Source organism: Balaenoptera acutorostrata, chromosome X, assembly GCF_949987535.1.
Source record: "Balaenoptera acutorostrata chromosome X, mBalAcu1.1, whole genome shotgun sequence".
Lineage (NCBI taxonomy): Eukaryota > Metazoa > Chordata > Mammalia > Artiodactyla > Balaenopteridae > Balaenoptera > Balaenoptera acutorostrata.
In genome coordinates this window covers 18,453,944-18,474,231 of record NC_080085.1, presented here as the reverse complement: position 1 = coordinate 18,474,231, position 20,288 = coordinate 18,453,944, and positions in this window count along the sequence as shown.

Below are 20,288 nucleotides of genomic sequence, written 5' to 3'. Positions count from 1 at the left end.
AGGTACAAGTAGTTGAAGTTTTGTTAGGAGAGAGAGAGAAAAAACTAGAAACAACACCGGTTTGAGTAATTAAAAGCAAGCACAGGTACAATGGCGTTTTTAGTGCACGTGCTATAAAAGGTCCAACTATCAGCGATTCTGCTGACAGGTGAGGATGTTTGAGGGCAAACTATAGTCCCTCCACCCGCCTCAGCTGGCTGCCCACCTCGGGCAGGCTCCACAGGGAGTGCTGGGGGGAACACAGCACCTTCACCTAGAACATCCCCTTGCGTCTCTCCCCTCCCCGGGACGGGATTTTATGTTCTATGCTTGAGGCCCGAGTGAAAGGAGAAGGCCCCACAGGGTCCAGGACTGCGCAGGACACCTGAAAAGCTTCTCCCTCTGGAGCAGAAGCCATCTGGAACAAGCAAGGCTCTGCAGAATCGTCTCAACCACTCACTTTTTAAGATCTTTACATTTCGAGAGCACAGATTGGAGGGTAATTAGCTTTGCTTCCAAGGTTAATTCCTGAGTAGCTGAATGACACAGTAGAATTTTTAAAGTGAGGCCCAGGGCAAGGGGGATGATAATTACCCAAATGTATGGCTCATTTTGAACTAGAGCAGTTAGAGGATTTACACAAAGCCTCCTGTTATGATTAGGTCCCCAGAAGGAGCGGGATGTGACTGTGCTATCCTGTGACACTCCCTCTCCTACACTCTTGGGCTGACCTAGAATTAGGGTCCCCCCCTCTGAGATAAGACGTGGAAAGGTTCAAGGGGAATGAAAACAGAGCTCATTTGGATTCAAAGACCACAGGTTGATCAATTAAAACTTCCCTTAGAAGGCAATGTGGCATTCTCCCATTGCTTTGCAGTCTCTAGCTTAAAATAGAAACTGCATTTAACTTGGTAATTGATGCTCCCTTGGGATTTCAACCTGCTGTTGAATAGACGCATCAGTGGGCCCACAGCTAGTTCCTTGCCTCACACACCATCAGTGAAATTTCTGTGCTTCCCCAAAGGAGATGATAAATTGTCCTAACATTCAGACATGATCGCGTATTCAGTGAACAAGCCACGCACAGTGCTACCATTCAGGGTAACACAACCTGCCAGCATGTTGCTGGGCGAAGAAAACCCTTAAAGCTCATACACTGAGTTCATTTTTTCTCTAAGCAAATGACCAAACCTGCTCAGATACCGCACTGAAGGCAAATCATACTGTCCAAAAAAAAAAAATGTGCTGATTATAAAAGAGGGAATTCGGCTGTAAAATAAGATTATAGCCTTAACAACACCATCACCTAAAGGTGTTCTTCAGAGAAAGAAAAACAACCTCAACTGAGCAATCATTTTCAGATTCTGGGAAGCACTTGGCCTCATATCTCTCAACCCTATGCTTGTTTATTAGAGGAGAAAATAACTCCCATAGCATTTGACTTCAGTGCAAAATAATTCAGTGCCACCCCGGACTACGAGAGACGGCACTATAACAAGGCTCTTTTTTATGACCTGCTCTTCCCCTGGTTCAATGAGGATACAGTCAACAAGCAGGGTCCAGGAGGAAACGGGGCTCTACCCTTGGGCTTCAGATACCTGCAGATGAGCTACAAAGCAAAAGCAGGTCTGCACTCTAACATCTAGTTTTCAAATCCGATCGCGAGTTGGGCGGAGCGACGGGGAGAGGAGGCGCAGGCAGGATTTCACCCTGGTGGGCGGGCTGCTCTCGACAAACAGAAAGACGGCTCTAGGCTTCTCTGCAAACCCCTTCTGCTCCTTAATATTGCTCAGGACGCTACAGTGCACTAGACAAGGCAGGGTCCTGGAGGAATTTCTGTTCAGAAGCATTTTGGAACACACCGACATTCAATCCACCCGCCCACACAAGCCGCACTGCCTTACAGCTAATGGCAGATTTTAGGCAAAAACAAAACAAAACCCCACCAAAACAACAACAACAACAACAACAAAACAAAAATGGGGAAGGTTTTGAGGTTTATTTACAGCTTTGTTTTATACTGTGTCTTCTGGCTCCAGCCACACAAAGATTTTTGGGTTCAGGCAATTCTCACCCTCCCTCACCCACTTCTAGGGGGCTGGACACCCACCAGGGCATGGACATTTCTGCTTAGTATTGGAAATTAGGCCTTTGCCTAGTGTTCTAAAATCATCTGGGTGAGTCCAACTTTGTTATAATGTCTTGAAAATGGTATGTCGCCTTTATTTAAACTTGCAGGCAAGGAAACAGGCATAGCCGTCTCCAGTGATTAATAACAATTGTGCATAGACCAAGACTCCTTAAATCTTAAACAGACGAACACCCTGCCCCAAACTTAGTGTTTTCCAAATCTTGAAGTCATTGCCAGGCATCATGGTTGTGATAATGATGGCTGAGGAGGGGGAGGGTGGGAGCTCCACTTGGAATACAGGCAAACCACACACACACACGTGGTGGGTAATTCACAAGGAGGAAATAGCCAGAGAGATGTCACTTAATGAGAGACCCAATGGGCTCCAAACTCTGTAGTTAGATCGTGGTGAACTGCTGGGACCCCCAACCTATAGATTCAACATTGTGACCCTACTTTACGCATTGCTTGCTTATTTCCCGACATTTTCTTCACCAGTTTGGGAAAGGAACCCCACTCTCTCTGTGGCTCTGCAACCTTCCCATCTGTATAACTGGACTCTAGCTGTAGATACTATACCAAAATGACTGTGGCATTAATTTCCTTGGACAGCGTGCTTCTTTCTACCAGAGGCTTTACCAGTATCTGCCACCCTGGAGTCATTCGTTCCATTTGGCCCCGGATCTTAAACAGTAATGCCTGTTGCTGGCTGGAAAATAAACCGTGGGAATTGGCATGTTTGTCAGTGAGAGGTCATGGGGAACAGCGCTGGCAATGGCCCGTGGTATCCCCCAGACCTTTCATTTAGAGGCCGAACAGAGGCAATGATCTCTAACAGATGCACCATTAGGCAAGACCTACATCTGAAAGCTTTGTTGATTCAGACACTCAGTAATTAAGTTGTGGGCCAGCAAGCACATTATCTGCAATCAAACATGTCTCCGATCAGCGATTAGATGGGCAAACATGTGACCTCATTGTGTCTGCCGAAGGATGATTATGTAACAGTCTCTCATCCTCGGACAGCATGGTTATGTGCCAACTTTTGATCCCAGTAAATAAGCAGAAATCACTTGCTGTGTTCTGGGAATCAGATTTTCAGAACGACTGACTTCTCCTCTGGAGGCTTGATTGCACTCGACCTGATTATTGATGTACTAGGAACTCTACAGAGACCCAGACCCAAGGTCAGTGGGTCCAAGAGAGGTGGGAGCTGTGAAGGGGGGCTGGCCAGGGTGGGGGGTTGGGGAGTGGGGAACGGCCTGGTGTCACACGACTTCACCCAAACAAAGACAGTCAAAGCATGTCTGCTTTTAAACTTCAGAGCTGTCTTGCTGCATAAGAGGCAGTAAAGAGAAAGGTGAGTAGGAAGGAAGGGGGAAGGGAGAGAGAGAATGAAACAACATGAGAGAGGGAGAGAGAGGAAGGGGAGAGGAGGAGAGTGTGAGTGCACTTGCTCTAAAGTAGAGGTGACCGAAGAAGATTCCGTGGCTTCTCTGCGGTCTGGCTGAGCAGGGGAAGCCTATCTGTTTCATGCACAATCGAACACTCATCATCTATTTTCTTCTGAAGGGTATTAAGGAGGATGTGGGAGAGCTTTCAAGTGCATGTGGTGAAGCCAAGCGAGGACTAAAAGAATCTGGCTTGGGGTGACCCGAGACATTTAAATGTCACATAGTCTCAAATGCACATGTGACCTGGAACTGCCCTGGGGTGACTCAGGCCCCAGCCCTTTCTTAATCCCTTATTTGCTCTCCTTACTCCAGCTAGATTAACGCGGCCCTGGCCCGCCAAGCAGCTCCGAGCAGCCCTCCCTCCTGCTCTTAGCTTTCAGGGGCCAGTACCCAGGTTTTGCACAGTCAAGAGTTTGGTCTCTGAACTGAGGCTGATCTGCATTTCAATCCTGGATGCTCTATTAGAAAGAGAAACAATCATTTAAAATGCTTCATGTGTTTTCAAAACGAAGCCTACAACCCGATGAGCCTCGATCCAGTACAGGGCCAGGCCCTGTTGGAGCAAACAATACTGCAGTGTGGAGTCCCTTCACTCAGACACTTCCAGAGTTTCTATGAGTATGTCTGAGGGCTACACTGAGTGCCATGTTTGATGAGTATATGGAGAGCTAAATTATAGGGAAAAAATTATCAACAGTGATTTAGAATGAATCTATCCATCTAGTGATTTAAGTCATGCTTCAAGTCATTTTGATTTAATTTAAATCCCCCACAGTCCAGATTCCTCCAGGGTAATAAGCAAATCAATAAGCATTTCTTTTTGTTTGCTTCTGTGTTCATTTCTTTCCACAGCAGCAGACTCTGAGACAAGGAATTAAGTAAAGGTAGCTTATTTGGGCAGGGAAGGAAATACCAGCAGAGGCTGGGAAGATGAAATAAGGCAGGGGAGGCAGCTGAAGAAGGAGGCTGTGAAGCTAGTTATAATGACGGGTAACTGGAGCTTAATCCCACAGGGGAAGCTCTCAGAGTCTGAAGAGAACACACGCTCCAGAGTGGTCCCAGCTCGAGAGAGGAAGCTGGAGTATTTAGGTGCCAGCTCCCATCCATCACTGATTGAGGGCCACCTGCCACACCAGCTGGCAAAGTACACTTCGCAGGTCAGGGAAAGCCCCACGACAAAGGTATGTGGTGACCGGCAGGTTGGAAGCTGGGTCATGTGATGAAATGTGGAAGCCAAGAGGATATGGGTGAGGTACAGGGTACAAATGGAAAAAATGAAATTCTTATTGTAGATCATATACATTTTCTACTGAAGATGTAACTGGCTAAATATACATCATTACTTTAAATCAGAAAGTGAATTATTCCTGGTATTTTCCCTTTACAAATGAGGGGTAGAATATCTTTTGGATAGAGAAGTGGCATCCTTGTTTTTTCCTACAAGGGTAACCATTTTGAAACAGTATTCACGATGAAAATAAATTAACAACTAGAAATTCTACAGGGCATCCTATGTCAATTAATTTCACAAATATCCCCATCCCCTCATATTTTCCAAACTACATTTTCATCAAAACGTTATAGCAATAAAGCCAGGGAAGCCTATATCTATCTATAGTAAATATAGTTCTACATAAATATATAAAAAAACATACCTATACAAGTATAGATAATATTACATGATTAACAATACTTGCTCTCCATGTACAATTAACACACAAGATTACTATCAGTATGAGGGCTTGTTTTTATTTTTAAAATAGATGTATCCCTAGAAATCAGTTGATTAGACCCAGATTTCCCTTTTCTGTAAAAGCAGCATGTTTTCATCTATTAGGATTTTTTGAAAGCTCCAATAAAATATCCTCATGGTTAAACCCCATGACCCCAAAGCACTGGAGACTGTCAGTCTTGTTTATGTAAGTCATTGCAAAACTGTACACGACTTGGGGTTTAAGTATCAGTTCAATAAGAAAGCACCCTTGAATAAATTGATAAAAAGAGCAAAAGAGAGAACTTGAATATAATGTGTAATCGATATCAATGATTTGGTAGCCTGCTAGGCTCTGCAGTGAAAATGGCAAATGAGGTAACAGCATCAAGAAGGAATAGGAAATGAAAGCACCAGCAATGGAAATGTGGTTGAGTATATCATTATATGATATCCTGAGATGCCCTGAGATTGAAGGGTGGCAAGCAAGTCTCTTCCATTGAATGGCTTCCCTGCCATGGTGATTTGGGGGTGATGGGAGCACAGAAAAGGGAGAAGGTAGTTTCACCTCTAAATGTAAAAATGTCTTGAAAGTGGCAGAGAGAGGTAGATGTTCACTGATATTCACTTTCCTTCCTCTTCCTCGGTAATGAAACCTCTGAATTTCAACTGGCTGCACAACTACTCCTCTTGCAGCTCACGGTGGCCCTGCGACTAAATTCCGGCTAAGGGTCATTAAGCAAAACAGTGTTTATAATTCGTGGTAAATGTCCCTGAAGGGAGAGGTCAGCTACTTCTTTCCTCCTCTTTTCCTCTCTCCTTCTAGCTGCAATGCAGATGTAATTATTGGAGCAGGAGTGGCCATCTTGGACCATGAGGTAGAAGCTGCATGTTGTTAGGAGCCTAGGTCCATAGAGCCAAAATAGTAGACTTGGGCTGCTTACATTTCTGAAGGAAGAAAACAAAACCACTTTCTTGTCCTTCGGGGGTTTTGTTACTCAGAGCTGAAGTTTATTTTGACTAATATAAACTATTAACTATATATTAATATAAACTATTAGCTATATACTAATATAAACTATTAGCTATAAACTATTTTGGCTGTTCTTCCATGGAAATGAATATGGGATCCTGCAAGTTATTTACTAGAAATAGATTTCCCTTTTTGACCAACAACCGTATCCAGTTCTTCGTTTAGAGGTGCAGTCATTCTGAATCTCTCCCTGCCTCCCACACAGAAAGGATAAATACTTGCCTCCATAGGAAGCTAGAGTGTGGGCTGCGTGAAGGCAGGCCATTTGAGTATGGAAAAAGGAACAGTGAACATTTTAGAATTTATTTAGAAATCATTCTAGATTGATGGTAGTGGCCTGCCCAGTCTAATAGCAGCAGTGTCTGAGGCAAGGCTCAGGACGGGGCAGTGGTACACTGATGTCCTAACCAAACTTTTCTATGGCATGTTTTTCTGTCATGCTCACCTCTTTCTCTTACTGTTTTTCCAAGCCTGTTTCTCCAGCACTGCCACTGAATATGTGAATTATCCAATATCCTTCCAGTGATGGGTCAGTATCTACTGCTTACAATCATAAACCTTGACTCACACATAAGTTGGTATCTGGGCATGAGTTTCAACAAATAGCCTTAGGGAAATGGAGGTTATCTGAAGGGAGTTATTTGTCCTAGTTGAGTCTGAAGGCAGTGTTAAGGGGTGGGACTGTGGCAGCCACTGGCAAACGAGCAAACTACTCATCTAGGGTCACCTGGAATAATGTCCTCTTTGAAGACGTGCTCCTCCTTGGACTGCCACATCTCCATTGGCAGCATCAAGAGTGAAACCCTCCCTCATGAGAAGAATCATTTCTCTCCTGGCAGGAGAGATGAGGCAAGCAGCTCTAAGCCCCCATCTCTCTCGCCCTCCCCTTACTCACACCCCTTTACCATTATCTGCCTTAGGACCATCGGGACGAATCTCATTGTGTCCTTCATTCATCACAGGAAGCCCAAACTGCCACATCACCCTCATCTTCTGTGCTTCAATCCCTCATGGCTCTGCATATCCCCTATTCAGATCCCACCTCCCACCCCTTCCCAGCTCCTTCGAGGTGCCCTCTGTAACCCCTAGTTGGTCATCAGCAGAACCCCCTTGGCTTCAGTTTCTTTTCTGAATGACCCCTTAGCACAGGGTTCCCCAATGGAGCACAGGGCATGTTCTAACAGAAACTGTTAGAAAGCCTCAGGGCTTTTGCATGAGTACATTGCTTCCTCTGCAACCCTTTCAAATGGTGGCTGTTTTTCTTTTTCATCCCCATCTTTCATACAGCACAGGGCATGGAGATGCCTAGATGTCTTCTTTGCTCCTCATGGCCAGTTCCAGACCATTCTTCCTCCCTCTTCCCTCCAAATTGGAGTCTCACATCAGACTACATTCCCACCAGCCCTCCTTGTTGCAGGTGGCCACTCACCTACATTTATTGAAGGTTTTATCTCCTGACTCTATTGCTCTCTCCAGTACTGTTGTCTTTCTTGAGGATTCAGGTATATGATGTATGTGTATTGGTATATTCCTTTCTATATCCTAGTTTCTCAGTTCCTTGACCTCTCTCGTTGTCCACACTACCTCAGCCACTCATTCTCATGTTCATACACAGACCTTAAAATAGTCACGAAAAACTGCAACTCCTCCATAGTCTCAGATTCAAAGATCCATTCTCTGACCATCACCTTTTGTATTTACAGCTTACTTCCTTTAGGACCCAGACTGCAACAATCCAGCCACATTAAGCTGTGTGAGTACAGAAATGGACTAGGCAGAGAGCTGGATTTAACCAGGGTAGGTGAATGGAGTGATTGACCAAAGAAATTAAGCTGGATAGAAAGGACAATGGGGACCTAAAAGGGAAATATGAAAAGATGGTAGGATCACTGGCTGTAGGTCCAGTTAGTTCAGGGATTTGTTTGACAAGGTCATTCTGATGCCAATTACCCATTTGTCCATTCATTGTCTTCTAGAGCTGGACCCTGTAAAACACTTCTCCTTTGCTAGCTAGTATGATCCTAAGGGTTGACAGTAGAGGGGTACTGCAAGTGCACTGCAGGAGGAAGGGGCTTCTCTTCCTGATCCTGGTGTGTTTGCCTTGTTTCTTCAGCATCCAGTGGCTGAAGTACAAGACACCCAGTGGGGCTCACTATCCAGCAAGTTTCAGTGCACCCCTGCTGGTGCTTTCCAGAAGGTTCCACCAGTATCTCAACAGTTGGCTTCCTAGCGAGTTTCACTGACGTTCCAGCAGTTGTTTCCTGCTTGCCCCATCTGACCTGCAGATCTCAGGGAACTTCTCTGCAATCCAGGACTACAGTCATGCTCCCTCCACCAAGGTCTGAATTGCAGGCTTGGTGGATGGAGCCTCTTCCAGATTTGTTCCTTCCCTGGGTGTTCTGTCTTAGCTTAGAGGTAGTGGCTGCTCCCTATATCCACCATTCCTGTATTCTTTAAAGATCTCCATACTATTTAGCACCTAATCTCCTGTTACTAGTTAGTAATCCTTCAAATTTCCCCCCAAATTACTATGTGGTTTCTGTCTCCTAACTTTCTAAAGAAAGCAACTCAATAGAAAACCAATTCTCACTCTCTACTCCTTTGATCCCTAGAGTCAGATCAGCATGTTCTGGTAGCCAATGATCAAGTACCCCAGAAGAAGGCTTATACACCAAAATAATTGTAGGTTGTTCACAAAAATTTGGGGAATATATCTAGAAATGAGGGCGCTAGACCAAAAACGGAAAGACATACTTTATATTAGGCTGAATTCATCAGTATGGGCCCAGTTATCAGAGATTCTGGATCCTGTAGCCTAGCTAAAGAAGCTGAAAGTAGGACTTCCCTGGTGGTGCAGTGGTTAAGAATCCGCCTGCCAATGCAGGGGACGGGGGTTCGAGCCCTGGTCCGGGAAGATCCCACATGCCGCGGAGCAACTGAGCCCGTGCGCCACAACTACTGAGCCTGCGCTCTAGAGCCCGCAAGCCACAACTGCTGAGCCCACGTGCCATGACTACTGAGCCCGCGTGCCACAACTACTGAAGCCTGCACGCCTAGAGCCCGTGCTCCGCAACAAGAGAAGCCACTGCAATGAGAAGCCCGCACACCGCAACGAAGAGTAGCCCCTGCTCGCCACAACTAGAGAAAGCCCGCGCGCAGCAACGAAGACCCAATGCAGCCAAAAATAAATAAATAAATTTAAAAAAGAAAAATTTCTTAAAAAGAAAAAAAATAGAAGCTGAAAGTAGTTCTAATAGTTTACTTAGTTGGTGGACTAAAACCTGATTCAACTGGGGCTCACCTTAAATGAGGTTGAGATGCAAGGATTTGCAAGGATTCTAAAGACTTATGGACATAGTAAAGCTTGAGTTCATTCTTTGGTGTGTTTCCACTAATGTCACTTGAGAACTACCCAGAAGACAGTCCCTTCCCATGGCCTTGAGAAATCAACTGGTGAGGGGAGTGCTCTTCTCAGTAGGCCAGAATTACTGACAGGAGATGATATGTGGAAATGGGCTTCCCGATATCAATGTGTCCTACTATCAAGAGGCCAAGGGGCACTACTTAACCATCAGAAGCAAGATGATCACGGTTACTAGAGTGGGAATCAGAAGGGTCCGAGCCACAGGCATCTTTGGCAGTAATGGAATGACCATGGGATTGCCAGGTCTGAAGATCACGGGTGGTCTACCAAGGCCCTATTTGACTTTGATGACAACAACAAAACTCCATATCCACTTAACAGAGGTTAGGCATGTGCCCCCAAATAAAAGTACTGAGTTGTCTCTGTTCAAAAAAAAAAAAAAAAAAAAAAAAAAAAAAAGTACTGAGTTGAGACCTCTCACCCAGTTCTAAAATCTGAGTCACCCAGCTCCCAGACCAGAGCTCCTTGAACGAAGGAGAGGCTGCATGCACCAAGAAGGAACCCTGCAAAGACCTCCCTAGTATCTCCTGGATCTTCCTTCTAGCCCTCATCGAGAGACTTCATCATTTACCATAGTAAATACATGCTGGGAAAAGGGACTCACATACATCTTTGGGGGATTTTTGGACACTGGCTGTAAGATAACACTAATTCCTGAGGACCTGGAGAGTTACTGTGGCTCTTTAGTTAGATTTGTCAGAAGATAAATGGATGTTGGACAGGAGTCCACCCCATGGTGATACCTGAGACACTGAACCCACCCCCAGGTTGTTTCTTCAGTTCCTGAGTATTGATGAAACATATTCTCAGCAACTGTGGCAGATTTTATTTTCCAAAGATAGCTGCAATGCTATCTCCCATCCCAATGGTGTTCGAAAATGTAACCCTGCAAATACCCCAGTAAGAGGAAGAGTCTATTTCTCTACTGCCTTGAATCTGGGTGGGCCCAGTGACTACTTTGGTCAATAGAATAGGGCAGAAGTGACGCCATGCCAGTTCTACGTGTAACCCTTAACTGGCCAGGCACTTCCTGCTTCCTGCCTCTTGGAAGGCAGCCGCCCTGTAAGAAGAGCAACTACCTGAGACCACTACACTGGGAGAAGCCCAAGTCAATATGAGATGCCATGTGGAAAAAGACATAGACAAGTCTGATTTGACCAACTGGTTTGACAATGAGGATGGGCTTTCCCACTTAGATGATATGGCAGACACTTTAACTTGAATGAGCTAAAGCTGCAGTTTCAAGCTTTTGGTAAAAATGTAATTAAAGCATGTGCCAATATAAAAGCACTTTATAGTGTGGTGAAAAATAGTTAAAAGAACTTGCTAAAGTTTTCTAAATGAGATTCCTGTTGGAGAAATCACACAACTATTAATTTTACTTGTTCTAAATCATAGTAATGTCTTTTTAGTATACTTTCTGAAATGGAGAAAGTAAATGATGCAAAGAGTAGATGACAGTTTCTCAAGTCATATAGTTCTAAGTTTTTGCTTTTAAAAAAGTTGAAAATCCTATGAGCTGGGAGCTGGTACATTATTAAAAATAATTTTTGTTGATAGATCACCACATAACACTTAGCACATACTTGGAAAGAGTTCAGCAAGTTGAGTGACATTGGTATGGCAAAACTCTTCCATTCCTATATACTTATTTGTGTGAGTAAGATTTCAGAACTCACATCTATAACAATGAAAAAATAGAATAAACTGTTGAATTGTTGCCGAACCCTGCCTCATTCTAGCAATAAGTCATATTCATCCATGGATACATGAGCTAATTTTTTAAAAGTCAGCCACTTCCATATAACTAAGAAATTCAATTTCAATTACATTTTGCTTTTGTGTCTTATGATTGTCAACATTTATATTTATGTTGTTTTGGTCAACTGTGTACAAATAATAATTCTAATGATAACTTAATCCAGAAGAATATTTTTAACACTTAGAGATAATATTTAAAATTTATAATTCCAGTCAAGATTATACATATATATATATACACACACACACACAAATTTGAGGAAATATTGTTCCAATATTTCAAAACTTATCTGATCCAGTAAAGCAGTCATTCATGTCACTGATGAAGGAATGAAGTTCCATTATATATCTTCAATTTTTTTACTTCCATCTTACTTGTTAATGCAAACAGAATGATCAACCAATATCCATGTCAGAACTACACTCATTAGTTAATGACTCAAGCAACTTCCTGACTGAATCAGACAGTACCCAAGCCTTTATTTCTACTCTGATTTTGTCAAATCATGGTTGAGCTATGACCATAGGCTGGTAAAAACAACAACAGCAATAACAACCAACCATCCCCCCCCAAAAAACCCCAACCATTGACAATCAATTGGCTATATGGAATTTATAATAAAGAGCATTGTATATTTTATCATTAGTTTTAAAGTGTGTGCTAAACATCCTCTATATTAGTAAAATTTGTAATGAATATCTATTTTTTCAGAGAGCTGGTTAAACCTTACCAGCATACCACTGCAGCCAGCCCAGGTGGGGCTGAACATAATGGGACCATGAAGGGGTAATAGCGGATGGAAGTCATAAATACCTCATCATCAGGTGCAGAAACAAGGACCATAGCCTCTACCCAGATTCTCTTCCTCACTGTGCCACCTATTTATTTACACATTTTGAAGTGATTGCCCTTTCTTTCCTTTTCCTTTACTTCACTAATGCACAGAGAGTGTGATGGTGGTTGAGAAGGGATTATGAGAGAAACAGATATCCCTCAGGTGCCCTGGGCGAGGGCTAGAAGAAGTGACTGATGAAATAGCAGGATATTTTCTCTGGAAATAGAGTAGGTTGCATTATTTGAAGTGGGAGCTCTTAAAAAAAAAAAAAAAGACACATGAGAAGATGAGTCTTCTGGGGTGTTGGACAGCCGGAGGGGTGGAAAGCTCTGTCTACCTTGCACCCTTTTCTATGTCTGGGGAACGGCCCACAGTGTGAGTCTTGGAGGGAAGAACAGTCCTGCCTCCTACTGAAGAAACTCAAATTATGTGCTTTTCCTGACCCTTGGTGGCTAGAATTTTTTGCATGTTATCTAAGCTGAGAAAAATTAAATCCGTCCACTTGGGATTTTGGATCTGGAGATAATGGGGAACAGTTCAGAATTCTTTGCAGCTGCAGCCACAGTAGCCAGCTTCCAGAAGTGACAGTCAGGGGGTGGGTGGGCAGCATTGGTGGTTCAGAAGTGGCTGCTTTAATCGACTTTTCCTGTGATGTAATTTTAGCGGTGGATCCAACTGCTTGGCTTCCTTTGTTGACTGCTCATTGTCAGAGCTGATTCTCCAAATCTTCCTGTTAATTCTGTGAACTATTTAATAAATTATTGCAATAAATGCATTTTCTGCTTAAGTACAGTTAGTTTCTGTTATTCGAGTTAATAAAATATGCCCAGATGGAAGCCTTTTAAAGGATCATACCATGATTCTAAAATGCAGGTATTTCCTAATGGGACTCCTGGTTAGAAATCTGTTGCTGGGAAATTGAGAAGAGCATTAAGGCTGTGGATGTGCCCAACTGTTTAGCCTAACATCCATGGGAAATGACCAAGATAAATTGCTCAAAAGTCCCTGCTGTTCTCATACATCTATTACAGAAGAAAATTGTCTTGATGATAGTTAAACCTCTTTTTTCCAAATATTCATTTCATTTTGAACATTTTTTTTGCAATAGTCATAGCTCTGTGTCATATTTTCACAACAGGGCTGGCCAGGAGTAATAATTTCTGATGCCCATCAGCATTTCCCTTTATTATGTTGGAGGACTCTGTAGAAAGGAACATCATCTAAGTTGTCACCATCACAACTCATATTTCGCAAGTCAACAGTCAGGCTAAATGTTCCAGAAGTAAATTGAACACCAAAACTTGCCAGGTTTCTCATCTTTCAACTTGTGGTTTGTGTTAAACAGTTTTAGTGACATTCACTTTGATTTTTGGCTGGCCTGAGTTCTCTTCCGGAGGTTCTGGAGGAGAATCTGCTTCCAGTATTTAGGTCATTGGCAGAATCCAGTTTCTTACAGTTATAGGGTTGAGGCCCCCATGTCCTTGCTGGCTGTCACCTAGCAACCTCTCTCAGCTCCTTAAGGCCATCTGCATCCCTCGCCACACTGCCTTCTCCATCTTCATTCCGGTGATGGTGCAGCATCTTTTCTGCCTCCAATAAGAGAAGGTTCTTTGCTTTTAAGGGCTCATGTGATTAGACTGGACCCATCAAGATAATACAGGATAATCTCTCTGTTTTAAGGCCTATAGTCTTAACTACATCTGCAAAGCCCCTTTTGCCATGTAAGATAACATACTCAGACGTTCCAGGGATTAGGGCATGGACATCTTTGGGGGGACAGTCTGCCTACCACAGCAATTCACCATCAGTCTTAGCCAAAGAATCCCAAGATGGGGCTTCCCACCACTTCTATTAAGCTTTGGCTAAAACTTCACCAAGGAGGTGAAAGAGCTATAAACTGGAAACTATAAAATATTGATAAAGAAAACTGAAGGTGATTCAAAGAAATGGAAAGATATTCCATGCTCTTGGATTGGAAGAATTAACATTGTTAAAATGGCTGGACTACCTAAAGCAATCTGCAGATTTAATGCAATCCCTAATACAATACCCATGACATTCTTCACAGAACTAGAACAAATAATCCTAAAATATATATGGAACCACAAAAGACCCAGAACTGCCAAGGTAATACTGAGAAAAAAGAACAAAACTGGAGGCATAACCTTCCAGACTTCAGATTACACTACAAAGCGACAGTAATCAAAACAGCATGATAGGGCTTCCCTGGTGGCGCAGTGGTTGAGAATCTGCCTGCTAATGCAGGGGACACGGGTTCGAGCCCTGGTCTGGGAGGATCCCACGTGCCGCGGAGCAGCTGGGTCCGTGAGCCACAATTGCTGAGCCTGCGCGTCTGGAGCCTGTGCCCCGCGACGGGAGGGGCCGCGATAGAGAAAGGCCCGTGCACCGCGATGAAGAGCGGTCCCCGCACCGCGATGAAGAGTGGCCCCTGCTTGCCGCAACTGGAGAAAGCCCTCGCACGAACCGAAGACCCAACACAGCCAAAAATAAATAAATAAATAAATAAATAAATAAATAAATAAATAAGAAAATCCTTTAAAAAAAAAAAAACAGCATGATATTGGCACAAAAACAGACATTTAGATCAATGGAACAGAATAGAGCCCCGAAAGAAACCCACACACCTATGGTCAATTAATCTATGACAAAGGAGGCAAGAATATACAATGCAGAAAAGACAGTCTCTTCAGCAAGTGGTGTTGGGAGAGCTGGACAGCCACATGGAAAAGAATGAAATCAGAACACCCCTTTCCTGTCTCCCTAATGACATCATCATCAGCTATTTGATTATGCCAAACACTTGGGACTCATCCTATTTGCTTCCTTCTCCCACTCTCAGCCACTTACTCAATCATCCCCAAGCCCGGGTATATACCAAATCCTTTCTGTCACTTTCCCTTTACCCCACAGCCGCAGTAACTACTGAGCCAGGCAACCCTGATCTCTCCATTAAATCCACTGCTCCTTGCAGCAGCAAAATACATCTTTTACAAGCTTTAATTGGAAGTAACACAGCCAAAATGCTGAGAGGTTATTTCTGGATGGTGGGAATGTGGGTGGATGTTATTTTCTTCCTGGTACTTTTTTGCACTTTAAACCTTTCCATAGAAACCTCAAAACAAAATGTTCCATAAAAACAAAAGCAAAAATAAGACGTTACCTTCTCAGAAGGGCTCCCCTCCCCTTCCCCATCCTTACATTATTATCTCTAATAGCATCCTGTTATGTTCCTCTCTTGGTCTTTATCACACTTTGCAGTGGTTTACATTTTATTTGTTTGCTGGTTTATTATCTCTCTCTCTCTTGCTCTCTCACTAGCTGTGAGGCCATGAGGGCAGCATCATATTTATTGTGTTGATTACGATACACCCAGCACCCAGGCCTATGCCTACCATGCAGTAAAGGTTTAATTCACCCAGATGTCCCTCATTATCTAAACTCTCACTATCCAGCTACCCACTAAAATGATTTGCAAAAATTCCAGATTTATTGTCTGAATCAAAACCTGTTATTGCATACCAGCAAACAAACGCCAGAAAGCCTGTTTAAGGTGCAAGTGAGTCCAGGTAAGAGAATGTAGATTATGTTGCAGTCCTATCTCAGTGGCTGCCTGATACGGATACTTATTTAAATGTGTACCACCGACATCCAGATGATCAGTGTTCCCAGTTATTAAGTGAAAATGTCTTCTCAGAAAGTAGTACTCATTCAGCTTCATGTTCATCATCATTTGGAGGAAAGGGAAGAAGAGGATCCATGTGCGGAATTTTCAAAAAAAAAAGCCGATCACACGCACAAAACCATTGCTGCAGCCAAGTGAATGTGATCATGATATCAAAGAAAGCACCGCACTCCAGAAATGCAATGACAAGCCCTGTCTTATGCTATCGGGACCTGTATAACCTTCAGCAAAGAGAATATGAACAGATGTTCATTTGAGAGTTTTCCCCCTACACACTGTTTCATCTACAGCTCCAGATGACGGGTCAGAGCCACAACCACTTCCAGAGTCTTGCATGCCAATCAGAGATAGCTGTCCCCAGTTCCTTGTGTTTGGACTTGTAGAATGTGACGCATCTACCGTTCTACTCAGTCTTTCACTCAACCCCAAACCCCAACTGCGACTGAAGCTTCCATCTCCTTCCTCTGGCCACCAGACACTGCTCAGGCAACTCTTCCATTGGTCAATAACCAGAATTTGAAAATTACCATATTATTTCATTTTATTTTTCTAAGTGAAATTTTCACTCATTATTTAAAGTATCTTGAACATTTTATTTCCACTACAGTTATTTATGTTTCAGTAATATTCACTGAGTTCGAAGAAAGATGAACTTCATCTATTCCACAACATTCCTCCTCTCAATGTTGTCCTGGACCGGACCAGCTGTGTCAGTATCACCAGGGAGCTTATTAGAAATGCTAATTCTTGGGTCCCAACCCAGACTTACTGAATCTGAAACTCTGGGTCGCAGGATTCCATGCTTCAACAAACTCCCCAGATGATTCTGATGTACGCCTAAGTTTGAAAAGCCCTGCTATATAATGGAGTATTGTACACAAAAAATCAGATAGTTGATGTTTTAAATGTTTTTACATTATGTAGAAATCCTTGGTGGATGGTTTTAGAGGGCTTTAAGAATATTTTAGTGATATTTAAGAAAATTGGTTGTGGATTTTGGGTGGGCTGGGAATACATTATTATTATTATTATTTTTGCCATTTAAAATAATAGACTATAAGCTTCCTTTATCTGAAAATTTGCTATCCAACATGCTTTCAGGAATGGATTAGATTCAGATAGCAAGGGAGGTCTGCATTCATAAAAGGAATGTTGGAAGTTTGAGAGGCATAAGCCAAGAATTCCTTCACAGCATTAAGAGCCTGTCTCGTTGAAAGGCTGACCCTTTCTTGCCTCGTCTGTAACTGCCTCATGATAGAACATATACGTGGGCCAAAGAGGGAAAATCATGGGGCAGTGGTATGAAATACTTGGGGAAATATGTGATGACTTTTTAGGATTTTAAGAAAAAAGAGTTCAAGGAAACACCAAGGGAAACTCAAGGCTGCACAAAATGTCAGCTCAAATTCTCACTCCAAAAAGTAATGATGGAGAGAGAACGGCAGCTCGCAACTAGAAATGATGTGAACCAGATTCTTCAAATAACTTATTTCTGCAGGTCTCTATCAACCACAGCCAGTCAAGGACACGTCTAAGAGAAAACTCTGTTCCTAGTGGAGCACCACTTGGCAACTTTCCAAGGGCAGATGACATTAACTAAGTCTACACTCAAGTCTTGCCATTTCTCCCAACAGACATGAAGCAGTCTACTGATTATGTAAAGTTCCAAAGGAGTCAAACAGCATAGCCTGGTCCAAGAAGAGAATTTCTTGTGGAGACAGGTGATCCAGAAAATCAGCTTTACCATTCTGTTTCAAATATACATAGTTCAACACATACACACATTTCCCCTAACTCTGGGAAAATCTCTGTAAGAATAACTTACAAATGCCTATCCAGTCCAGGTAAATTACATCTGGTCTGGAATACTCACAAAAGGACCCAGGATAGGCAACACCGAACAGAGGTATACAGAGAATTTCAGCAAGAATAATGTTTTTAATTAGGCAGTTATAAACCATGGTCAGGGAATTTATTTCATGACCAAATGTGTGGCCCTAAATGATTTCAGAATTCACTCAGCATATACTGAGTTATTGGAGGGAACCAACAGTAACTTTAAAGTGGTAATTATACTGTTCGGCAAACCTTGATTGCATCAATAGCTGTAAGGAATGAACTGCAATACTCTTTATCTCTACCTGGAAAGTCTATCTGTTCCAGGAATTCTGGAAGTGGGTCGAGGTTAGTCCTGCCATAACAATTGAGACCATATGTCTTGATATTGACAGCTTATTATATTTCCACCAGATATAGACAATGGAGGCAGTTGATTCTACAAAATTAATATGAAACTATATATTCTATAAAGCACTTGTCCTTTCTTGATACAGTATGTAATCAGCATTTTGTTCTATTTAAACAAACCTAACTCTATTCATAAGCGCAGTATTTTTCTATCTGCACACTTAACCCTCAAATTATTTCCCTTATTTGGAATATCTTCCATTTTCTTCCTGAAAACAGGTACATCTTATCTTTCAAATCCCTTTAAAACTTCTTCTTAAAACCTTCCCACACTAAAGTTACCTGGCCTGGTCTTGTCAAAAAATACTTAATGAGCACATGGAGAAGTTAGTCTCTACAGCAGGGAGGAAGGGAATGTGTACAAAGAGACTGCACCATCCTCTCTCTATTCCAAGCCTGACCTGGGGGTAGAGGAATCAGATGAGTTTGAAATTGACCTTGAGACTGAAATTTGAGAGTGAAGAGGACTGAGTATTTAAGCTGAATGGAAACTGTTCTGATAATCAAAAGTGACTGGTCAAGATGTTTTAAAGGACCTGCTACCGAGTAGAGAAGGGGGAAGCAGTAATTGAACAAAACCCAAACGAACAAATTGAGACTCCTCAATAAACCAGTTCCATCTGTTTAGAGCGCAAGGGAAGGCTTCTCATGGGAAGTGGTACCTTGTAATAAGTGTTAGTGCATCTTATTGATAATTCTGGGTTTTGTCACTCTTGGCACCTAGAAAGATTTTATGCTCCTGTCCACTGCATGTTAGGCAGGGCCTTGGGCTTGTGACTATTCTGCTAATGGGTTGTGAATGCAAGTGACATGTGTCACTTCTAGGCCAGAGCAATCACTGGTTGGTAGGGGACCCAGCTCTCCCTTTCCCCTGCAACAGTGACTGTGGAGGCCCAAGCTGATATGGAGGTGCAGTGCTGGGTCAGCCCAAGGAGGAAAGCTGACCTAAAGGGTGGGCTAGGCCTGCAAAGGACTTTGTGTGAAAGAGAAACAACCCCCCGTTGTTTTAAGCTACAGAGATTGGGACTTCGTCACTGCGGCATGACTTAGCCTATCCTGGCTGATACACAAGTTAACTGAGAGCCAAAGGTTAGCCATTGGAAGGAGGATGTGGGAAAAGTGTTGCAAGTAGGAGCAGTATGTGTGAAGTCTAGGAGGCAAGAAAGAGAATGGAATATTCTGTGACCTGAGGGAAGTACAGAAAGCTAACTGATGGTGGGGATGGCTGGTTTGGTATCATTGATGAGGCACTGGGAACCAGATCACGAAGGACCCTGTCAACCGTATTTAAGAGTTTGGGCAATTTTTAGATCATGATTTCTGTAAGGGCCAGGCTACAATTTATCCTTCCCAATGAGTCCATTGCAGAGTTAGGGGTGGGACAAGCAGGTAGCAAATGTTAGAGGTGGCTTTGCCACCAAACTGAATCCTAACATTCAGTTTTTTCATGGGTGAAATTTTACTCCCCTTACTAATTTTTTTAGGGTTCAAAGAAGGGTATCCGAGATCTTTGCAAATTGGACATTAATTTGAAAAATAAAGTGGCTGGCTTACTAACAGAGACTTCATAAACATTTATCAAGTGAACAAAAGCATGAATAAATAGAAGGGTGTTTTAATACAGCCACTAAGCCGCATGCATCTCTTGGTTTCACAAACATGAGTGGAGAAATCGCCATTATTTTGATTTTGATTTATGCCTCCAACTCTGTGCTTATTAAAGCATGGCCCACATGGCTATATACATGCTCCAATAATTCATGCAGTTTGTAAGAGATTAATAAAATATATCATATCAATGTCACCATAAGTTTGCATAATTCTACTGAATTTCTTCTCCTCACTAGACCTGATATTCATAATTTCATCAGATTCAATACACTGTTGATCTTCGCAGCCTGGTTTGTGAAATTACCTCATCCTCTAAACAACTATTAATGAGCAATCTTTATCCCTTGAACCTGGAAGCATTGCTGAAACCCACAGAAGCTAAAAATAGAGAATTGGCC